Consider the following 11,615-nt stretch of genomic DNA (forward strand, 5'->3'; position numbering starts at 1 on the left):
AACACAAGAGTTAGCTGAGTTCATGGACTTCATAAACTACAGTGAAAAGATTGACCTGGCCAGATTGAATAAGAAGCACCTAAGGAGGGAGTGGTCATTTCTTTTTGACTCCATTGGGAGGGCATTCACATGCAGGAAGACATGATATGATATTATATCCAGTGTAGTACAAAAGCTAGTCTTCTCCATGGCATATAACAAGCCACTTAATGTTGGGGTATTGATCTTGGAAGAACTTAGCACCAGACTTATTATACCATTGGTAAGTAAAGGTAAGGAAATTTTCTTTCCTAGATTTATTATGTCTACTTTAATTAATTAAGTAACAGACATACATATGGTTGAAGGTATTGACAGAACCAAAATAGGCAATTGTAAACAAGTGTCCAAAATATTATTTGGTTCACTAATTACAAAGAATAAGGTGGAGGTAGCACTAAATCTTACTGACTTCATGTTAGAAAGATTTAGGACCTACCCCTCCCTACCCTATGCCTGACATGAGGTCAAGTGCAGTAACTAATACAGTTATGGCTCATGTACCTGTGGAAGTACAAACACAGGAACACCAACAGAAGCCTTCCACAATTGAGACCCTTTCTTCTCTACCACTAGAAGCTAGGAAACCAACCACTTCATCCTCTCAACAGGGTGGAGTGAGTAAAAAGAAGAGAAATCAGGCCCCCTTAACTGTTATAAATGAGAGTGGTGAGGATCAAATTCCAATAAAGTATAACTTGGTTAAGAAACCAAATAAGATTAAGAAAGATGAGTTGACCACTCAATTAGCTATCTCTGCATCTTCCCAATAGAATGCAGTTGTAATTGAGGGAATTAAACAGACTCTAGAGGCATCCTCTCAACAAGGTGTGTCTATTGAACAAAGCACTCTCCCTAGTGCACTTTGTAAAGAGTCCACACCACAACTTGAGCACACTCAAGTTTATGAAAGAAGAAATAAATATGGTACACACATTGAGAGCACGTCATTTGAAGTTTCCTCATCTATTCAGGGGGAGCAGCCAACACTCAATGCTTAAATATCTAATTTCATATCTCATATTTTTTCTACTTATAATGAAACACTTGAATCTACTTCTCAAGTGTTTCCGACATCAAGTGACACAGTTCAAGAAACTGTTATCACCACAAAGGAACCACATTCAGTTGGTGAGAGGCTATATATTGGGGTAGACCTTGATGATATCAACAAAAATGTAGGGGTTTCATCAGTTTTTACTGAAGACCTTGTGTTGGTACAAAATGCACCTTCTTGTACTAATCAATCTTCACAGATTGAAAGGTTTGAGGGTATTACTCCTAAGGGGGAGCTATCTAAATCCTCTCCAATTCAATTAGAGGTTCCTCGGGTAGGGACAACTCCTCTCAAAACCTTGTCTAAAATTACATTGTCAATAGAAGCTGGGAGTCAATTTGTCAATGATCCAATTATTGGGGAGGCATGTATAGCACATTCAAGTGCAAGTTCTTTGCAAGAAGAACAAGGATTTGAGTCCATGGTACATGAAAGTAACATGGTCAAATCCCCTCCAATTCTAATGGAGGTTCCCATTATTGGTGAACAACACACTGCCATAGAGGAGGTGAAAAATGTTGTACAGAATTATGTTGGTTCTTTGGCAGCATTCAGTTCAGTTCAACCCTTGTTTGCATCAACACCCCTACAAATCCAAAGTCTGCAAGATTAAATCTCATCTCTCCAATATTCTAATGCTTCTTTGACAGCTCAAGTTTCCCTGTTAACAGCTTTAGTGCAGAATCAACATGATGATATCAAGTCCCTAGTAGACTCCCACAAAAATCTTCAAATGCAAAATTCTCTATCTCTGGGAGCTATTATAGGTGCCTTGAACATCCACTACCTGCCTTGCCAGAAGCTGTTTGGCCAAAAATTCCTAGTCCTCTACTCCTGCATGCTACCAAGACTAAGGGGGAGATAGAAGCTAGAATACAACAATCAAAAGACGCTGGACTACATAAACCAAAATCACACTCTGGCCAAAGCTTTACTCAAGTTAAAATTTCTCAAGATGTCAGTAAAGACAGACTCCAAAAAGCTGCAGAAGGACCTTGTCAAGACAAAGAGGTCAATGAGTTACTCATTATGCTGAGAGTCTCTCTTTTCATAATAACTACATCACCTGCAAAAGAGCTTTGGTCAACAACATTAACTTTCTGAGAGTGGTGCTGGTAAAGAAAGGAAATTTCTTGAAGAAAAGAATAGTTGCCAATGTCAATGATTGTGGTTTAGATAGGTTTCTACAGGTGTCTCTCTCAAATCTTCAATCCATGAGAGCATTTGAGCTGGATGTCATAATTGACAAGGTTAATCCAATTATTCCAGAGGACACTCAATTTCTTAATGAACTTAAAAAGGTTCAGATAGTTACTTTTCCTGAAGCCTATCTTCATCCAAGTAAGGGGGTGGCCTACATCTGTTCCCAAACATGAAAGTGCAAATACTTCGCATTCCCCAAAACTTGTATTAGGGGTAATCTCAAACTAATTATGACATTGGAAACTGATCTAAAAATAAAGAAGAAGAAGATAGCTGAAGATGAGGAAGTAATAAGAATTTTGGGAAGATATCTATTGAATGCTGAAACCATGTTGCCAAATACCCAATTAAATACCAAAGATGATTTGGATGATGATGAGAAGAAGAAGGATAAAAACAAATCTTCTGGCTCAAATCCAAGTCAATTTTCTAAGGCAACTGGTAGTAAGATGGATGAGAATAAGAAAATGATAAAAAGAAGGGAGATGAAAGCAAGAGGAAGAAAAGGGGAGGAGAAGAAGGTAACAAGAAAATTGTCTAAAAGATTCAAATATCACAAACTCAAACCTCCAAACCAACTCAAACACAATCTAAACCAACCCTACTTCAAAACCCTAAATTCTTGTACAAATAAACCTCCAATACTTTACTCAAAATACCAATCAGATCCAGCCAAGTCACACTAAAGAAAATCACAAACCTACCATCATTCAAGCCTCCAACCAAAACTCACTTCAAGACTGTTGGAAGAAAACCCAAGAAAATGCAAGTTGGTGTTGGTGTTATTTAGAATTGTTTCAATCAAGATGACTTTCTTCCTCTAAACATGAGCATAATTTATGATGACTATTTCCAACTATTATCCGAAGAAATTGCCAAAGTTTGTGTTGTCCTATTAGCAGAAGTCAGAATCTACTATTTGGATGGCTCCTTCATTTTGCTTAGCAGGGAAGTAATGGAAATATTTTCAACCACATAATTGAAGAGGGTGATTAGCTTGATGAAGGACAAGGATACAAGTACAAGGATGTCGAAGGATGTGATATTTGAAAGGCTAAGAGAAAGGAATGAAAGACATACAAGAATTAAGGTTGAAAAAGAAGAAAGGGATAGGAAATATGCAAAGGAGATAGAAATATTTGAGCAAAGGTCAAATGAACTCAAGGCAAGGGGGTTGAGTATAATATCAAAAGATGGACATTTCCTAAACATTCAAATTGGCAGATTTTTAAGATTCAGAGTAAATTACCTCAACAGCTACAAAATGGATGACTGGCTCAGACTGGTAGAAGCCTTAAGAGGGACTAAAATAATTGAAAAACTACAAGTGCTAGTAAATCTCAAGGAACTCATTAGGAAAGAACTAGGCTATAAGAAATTCACCTAATGCTTATAATGTTTGAACTGAAGTAATTCCTCAATGTATATATTTATAATTGTTAATTTGTCAATATTGTATGTAATTGATTTTAGCTTAGGGTTAGTCTTGTTATCAGGCATGAATTTGTGATAAGCAATCTTCTCACAAATTGGGGGAGATTGTTGTGCAAGACATTCATGTATAATAACAAGACTAAGTCACTTTAACAATGATAAGTGGATTTTATATCTACTTGGAACGCTTTATTGCAAGCTTAAGTTGGTGTTTTGGACTCAAGTTGTTGGTATTTTTGATGTATTTTTGTGTTTTTTCATCTCAGGCACTAGTTGGAGGAAGAATGGATCTTTTATTTTATATATGCTGAAAATAGCAAAGAATCTAAACTCAAGGCCATTCCCAAATTGTGGAGGATCTTGAGAGCTTTGTGTGGACTATTGGATCGCCAAATTCTGTCAGACGGAACTCAAACTATAGACAGAACAAGAAATGGAGCCAAAGTAGCTGAAGTGTGGCACGCCCGCGCGGGGAGTTAGGGCGGCCGCGCCGGAGTGCAGAAAGCGCGCGCGCCCGCGCGCAAGTGGGGGCGGTCGCACAGGAAGTTTTGTCCATAATTTTTTTTTGACTTGGATTCGAAGAATTTGAAGCCCAAAACGTCCAGAAGCCTATATAAACCCCAAAATAAGACGTTTTTAACAACAAGGAGACCAGGAGATAGCAGGAAGAAGACCAAATAACACAATACAATGAAGGAGAAGTAGATCTAGTTTTTACTTGTGATTCTTTTCTTAAGTTGTAATCTTGGATGCTTGTTTTCTTTGTTGTTTGAACCTAATACTCTTTCTAACATACTTTGTTATTATTATTCAGTTTATTAAAGACCTAGTTTATTTTAGTTTATTTACCATGCTTTCATCGGAACCCACAGTGATGATGAGTTCGATTATGAACTAATCATTATCGTGGGGTTCTAACAGATTTACTTATGGATTTTAATAGTTAATTTATTTCGATACCTAAGTGTGTGGTGATTGTATGATATCCTAGTATTGGTTGTGCTAATTCATCTTATGTGCATCGTGAGCACATAAAATAGCGTGTTAATCTCTATTGAAGCGACAATGAATATAGAGATTTAGAACTTGCCATGCTAGCATAGGTTCATGTATTTATTATGCATGATTCGTAGGTAATTTTAACCATCTTACTTGCCCTATGTAATCACGATAGATAACTTGTGCTTTAAACCTTTATGTTTTTAAATTATATAGACATATAGGGTCACAATATAATTGGTGTCTATTCAGCTTCTATCTCTTTTGTGGATGTTTAGTAGTAGGGTAATTGTACAACGACAGTTGGCGTTTATGAATTTCGTGTTATCTAATTAGTTATCATCACCATCGCATACTAAGGTTAAGAACAATGACTTGAATGAAGTATTTAATAAAGTTAGAATCCCATGTTTGTCTCATATAGATAATTCAATCACTTTTAATCTCTTAGTTATTTGCATGTTAGTTTAATCGTAGTTATAAAACATCTCAATTTGTTACTTATCTTAGCATTGAATGATAATCATACATTGATGCATAGGTGCACATTCTGAATTTAACCTAAACCAGTCTCTATGGGAATGAACTAGAAAATATTCTATATTACTTGCGAACGTGTATACTTGGGTGAAATTTTAGCGCGTGTTTTCGTCCTAACATGTTTTTGGCGCCGATGCCGGGGACTCGGTGATAATTTTTAGTTTATGTGCTTGTCATCAGTGGTCGTTGTAACGTCTAGGAAATATTATGTAATTATTTTTATCAATAAATAATTATTATGTGATTTTTATGTGAATTTTGGTGAATTATTTGATGATGGATAATAATATTTGGATGTTTATTTTTGATAAAATTTAGATATTTTAATTTTTAATTATCCAGGATAAAATGTAGATAGACTTGGTATTTTTCTAGTAATTTTTGGATCATTGTATGATTTTATAAGAATTTATAGAATTAATAATGATTATTTTTACGTAATTATAAAATTACTTTTTAGAATCAGAAATCGTCCCACTTCAATCATTTTTGCATTTTTACTACCCGAAACTTTTCCAAAAACTCCTTCATAACCTAATCTGATAGTTCTGAACACTTTTCATGTTTTGACTTTCTCGATCCGGGGTACGGTTTGACCTGTACGAGTCCCTGCGTGAAATTTTCGATACGCAAATCAGTTTATAGATCGATAGAAATCTTTATTCTCAAAAGGCGAGATATTATTATCTTGTTTTCGTGTAAAATGTTTTGTAGGAAGCTCTATTTTGAAAATTATCCAAGTCTAGTATTAAAATCATATCGTTATATAGTTATTTAGCGGCTAAGTAACCTATTTTTGGATCCGATATATAGATGTAATTACTGAATTATTAAATAGATAAAATGTATGATGAGTCTGTTAGCTGTGTGTTACCTTATTGTTAATTCTAGGTAATTGTTGGATATGTACCTTATTTGTATAATTAATTATTGAACTGTATGGTATTAATTTGTTTTTAAAATGATTTTATTGAATATTTATTCTTATAAATGCTAAAATTATTTCTAAAACTATTTTTGTTGCTTTATAATTTTATTTATAATTTTTAAGAGTTTATAAAATTTAGAAATTAATATTTTATTAATTATTTACCTTTCAATGATTTTCCGATTTCATTTATTTGTAAAATCAATATTTAATTCCAGATTACTTTAAAAATTAGGAAACTCATATTTTATTAAGTTTTGAACATTTCAAGAATTTTATAATTATTTCCGAAATTTTCGGGTTATATATATATATATATACCCGCGTATTTGTTCGTTAAATGTAAAATGCAGATATAATGAGCAATTACAAAAATGATTTAAACATTAGGAAAATTTTATTATCAGCTTTTATTTACTTCGAGAAATTTAAAAATATTTCAGATTTATTCCGATGTATTTATATCCGGAAAATGTATCGTTAAATTTATAATGCGATGTTAGATTCGAGTTTTAAGTAATCAGGTCATGTGTCAATTAATAGACACGCGACTACAAATTAAGCTGTGAGCGTGTTGTGTTCTTTCTTCCCTAATATTTCACCGACTCAATCTCTTTTGTCTCTCTCAATCTCTCATCCCTCGATCTCCACCGACTCTCTCTCAAATCTCTCTCGTCTCTCTCTGTTACTCCTTCTTTCATCTTTTTCTTCTCTGATTTCTTCCCCTTCCTCTTTGTTTCCATTTCTTCTCCCGGCGTTGCTCGTTCCGTCGCCGTTTCCGGTACTTTCTCCGGCTGTTTCTTCCTGTTCGATTCTGGCTTTGTCTTAATTGGTATATATATATATATAAGTGTGTGTATTGTGTGTGTGTTTAATTTGTGTGTGTGTGTGCAAGTGTTTTTGGGTGTGTGTTGTGACGGCGTGTGGCCGTGTCTGTGCAGTGGTGTGTGGTTTGTGCTGGGCTTCTTGTTGGGCAGGTTCTGTTTGCAGTTGGGCCTGTTAAGTTGGTCCTTGCTATTGGATTTTGTTGTTGGGCTTTTGTTGAGCCCAGTGCGTGCAGTTGGACTGGATTGTTCTAATATTTAATTTTAATTTCCTTTTTTCTGCAGAGAACTAATTGGTTAATATTCGAATAAATTATTTGAGAAAATTTGGTGAAATAAATTCATTTATGCGGGATTAGTAAAATTAATCGGTGGTATTCGTATGGAAACCCGAATTTATCGGGTACCGACAAATTTTACCGCCGTCGGTGATGAGCCTCGGCGAGCTGATGGTGGACAATGATAATTAATTCTGAGTCCTAAATTATAAATAAATAAAATTAGTTATAAAATAAATTTTGAAACAAAAATAAATGTTAATGATTAATAATTGAATTCGTATCGGTGATTGGGATTGGTGCATTGGTTGTGAATTGGATGATTGCATTGCGTTGTGATTGTTGATTGTGATTGACGTCGAATTGATTCGATGGGTAGGCCGATAAACAAAGGAAACGCTGCCCGATTTTCGAGAAATTAATTCCGAAAATGCGGGAACGTGACCTATAATTATCGGAAACGTCGAATAACCATATATAATTATACGATATGAACTTCATTGCGGTTGAGACAAGATAATTTATAAATAATCGATTACATGTTCTTCAAAATGACGAGTATACATATTTTCCGAAAATAGGCCCTGAACTAAAATTCGATGATGTGAACCTTAAATGTGATGTGTATATCAATAATATATATATATATATATATATTGGTCGAGATATGAAATCGCATGGGTAGAAGTGATAGTGATATTATGTTAAGCGAGATAATTATCTGAATTAGGGAATCTCAACCCTATAGGTCCTCGTCGGAAGACCCGAGGAGTGACGTCGGACTAAGAATGATATAATGATTAGTCGTTGAGCTCAACGAAGTTCCAATCGAAGGACCTGAGCGTTGAGATCATAGCCAGAATAGGATAGGGGTCTGACGATAAAGACAAACGTTCAAGGCAATCCAAAAGTCAATCGATAATAGTGGTTAAAGCTTATCAAGGCAAGTATTCCTGAACTTTCTTTTAAATACTACAGTTATTTCTTCCTTCCTATTCTAAGTTTAGAATAGTTAACTGTTTTATATTTCGCTGCAATTACTCTTAATTATGCAAGTTTTTTTCATTATTGTTCCTATAATTTGATTGCTCTCTTGAGCAAATACCCATTCTTTCGGGTTATTTGTGAACCCTGAATTGGGATGTTTTGAAATCAAAATGATTTGACATCAAAATACTCCATGGACTGGATGATGATGATATGTGGGATTAAGTGTTTTTAATCCTAAGGACCGGAATGTTTCCGTATCCTTGAGATGGGCCGTAGAGCGTGGGTACCCGACTGGATCTATACAGGTAGGTATAGATCTGCACTGTATCCTGGCTGATCAGCAGGATATAGGTGTGAACTAGTGTCCAGTCTAATTTGTTGTTGATCGCCATTAACGGCATTCTCTCTCGAAAGCTTTATGATTCCAAAAACTGGACAAAAACCTGATTCAGGAGATGAATCTGGGAATCATTTTTGGATATATAATTAAAGGATGGTAACAACCAATGTTTATTCGCTCAACTCTCTTAAATAAATAGAATCGTTTAAAATTGTTTAAAGATTTCATCCGGAAAGTTTTCCTTCGATATTAATACTTAAAACTCAAATTATATACTTGCTGGGCATTTTTGGCTCACTCTTGCTTTGTAAATTCTTATTTCTTCCAGCAGCAGATAATAAAAAAAGTGAATAGCTTTCGATAGACAGCAGAAGTTAGAGAGATCTCTGCTGCGAAAGGAAGAAGATGTTAGAAAAATAAGACAAGGGCATTAACATAAAGGTATTTATACTCGTTTTGTAGCTGTTGTGAATTGTAAAAGGTTAGATTCTTGTTTCATACCATAACCTGTAAATGATCCGGAATTAAGGGGTTATTTATTCATTATTTTATTTTATGTAAAGATTGTTTGGTGACACCAAATCTTGACCCCGGATTTTGGGTTGTTACAAGTTGGCATCAGAGCTACAGGTTATTGATCACTGAAATAAGAATAGGTGAGGGTAAGATAGGAGTGATAGGCCATATAAGATAGAAAAAACCTTACGTATACTCATTTTAAGTTCGAATTGAATGCGAGTGAGGATTAGCAGGTCCGGTCTGGAATTGGTAAGTTAGGATTGTTGAGGGAAGTGTAAGGCGAATATCGCAACACGATAGGTATATTGTGTTCTCCGATCCTATAGTAATGAGGAATCAACAGATCGACGGAGAATGGGTATGTTACCCTACTTTTCCTGTGGTTTTGAAGAAAATGCGATTGATTCTTGTGAAAACTTGTGAAAGAGAGGCTAGGTGAATTTTGGTACGATTTAACCTAGAATTAGGTAGTGGGACGAGTTCCACGTCGAAGGCAACGAGTTGATGGGAGCTGATGAAGAGTCAAAGTTGTAAGCTGTAAAGGCACCACCATTGCGAGAAGCTTCTTATCACTTATCAAGCGCTACATAAGGAATGGTATCTACCTTATTAGGTATAGGAAAGACTAGCAAGGAAATGCGATCTTATCTACAAGAAGAACGTTGAATGGCATGTGTGGTTGTAAATATAACGTCAAGGATGGCGACGAGAACGTCAAAGAAGTATCAGATAACAGTATAGGGTTAGAATTGCGAATAAAATGATATGCAACGATAAATGAAGTTTTGTCGACTAATAAGTGCGAGCAGAATCCAAGGAGAAAGAGAATATGTACTAACATGGAGAGACCCTTATATGAGAATTCTTTTAATTAGATATTTCATTAGCGGATCATGAGAATATCAAGTAACTTATATTGCAATGTCAACCAAATATTTGATTTTCAAAATTTTAAAATGAGATTTCGAAAAAGATTTTCTAATCAACTTTCAGAAGATTTTTGCATGAAATGAGTTTTTCAATTTGGTTGTCGAATTACCATTTAAGTTCTTGTTATTATAAACAGAAAATGACCTAAAAAGAAGAATGGAATTAGACTCGGTATTTTTAATCTGGAGGACAAAGTAGACCCACTAGTAAGAAGAAAGTTTAAAGTTTCCATGAAAAATGAACATAAAATTTGTTTAATAGTAGTAATGATTGAATCAACAAGTTAAAACATTAATTACACAATTCATAAAATTATTGAAATTTAACGAGACTTGTAATTCGAACGAACAACGGATGATTGAAGGAAATGAAAGAATGTTCTAGATGACTGGAGAATAATAATGTTCCTATCGACGAAGTTGAGACGTTGCGGGATTGATTGTTATTCTACGCGGCATAGATGAAGTCGGAAGTAATAATTATAAATTTCGTAAGGATGCGCGTATGGTCGAATCATTAAAATATTTGATGTGAAGGTATTTCCAGACAGCATTCTGAAGTAATGATGTGACTTGAATTGTGAACCTGTATTCAAATGATCCTGAAGGCATACGTAGGTGAAGCGTGGAAAGTGATCAACACTGACATTCTTTCTACTAATACGATAGCATATGTTCTTATTGATTCTTGAATATGTATGAGCTTCTTTTGTTGATAAATCATATGAGGCGAAAATGAAAGAAAATTTATTGTATTCCTTCTGAATTGTTTCTCTTCTCAAATTATTGATTCCTGATTGAGACAAACAGTGTTGTGGTATGACGCTTTGTCGAAATGACGAAGAGTCGGGTGGGACGCCACCTAATCATGTACAGTATGCCATATAGTATGTCTGGTGCCCCAAAACCCGGGGTCAGGAGTCTCGGAAGCCACGCCATCTAAACTCTTACAACCACACAACTCACACTACAATATATAAATACTCACGCTTCACGACCCCACATTTATCAAACACACACACTTACAGGTTATTGTCTTGGAAACGAACCATCATAACTAGAGTAATTGTCAACCATCAAGTGATATTTATTACAACCCAAAAGTAATTAATCTTACCGGGGAGTAACCTTTAAGTAAGGCTAGTCCAGCGGCCAAATATACGTTTCTTGTTTCTTACCTTACATAAGTCATACTTATAAATAAGCCGAACTATAAACAACTGAAAACTAATCCAACTTATTCTGACTAGCTGTGGTACAACACCAAACAATCTACGGAACAGCTGGACATTTCCTACCCATTTCCTGTTGTGGTTCTCATGGCAGGCATCTTGATTCACTGTTGTGTTGTGTCAATTTAAGAAAAGAAGCGTGAGCTATAATGCCCAGCATAATAAAGTACAGTATGAAAATGACTGTATGATAACATCATATATGATAATTATGTTTTATTCGAAAATAGTTTTCCTTGGTGATACACACCTTCTTATGAAAACAATTCTTTATGGGATTTTATTATCCTGCGAATACCTTAA

The sequence above is a fragment of the Apium graveolens genome, chromosome 6, assembly GCF_009905375.1.
Source record: "Apium graveolens cultivar Ventura chromosome 6, ASM990537v1, whole genome shotgun sequence".
NCBI classification, from domain to species: Eukaryota; Viridiplantae; Streptophyta; class Magnoliopsida; order Apiales; family Apiaceae; genus Apium; species Apium graveolens.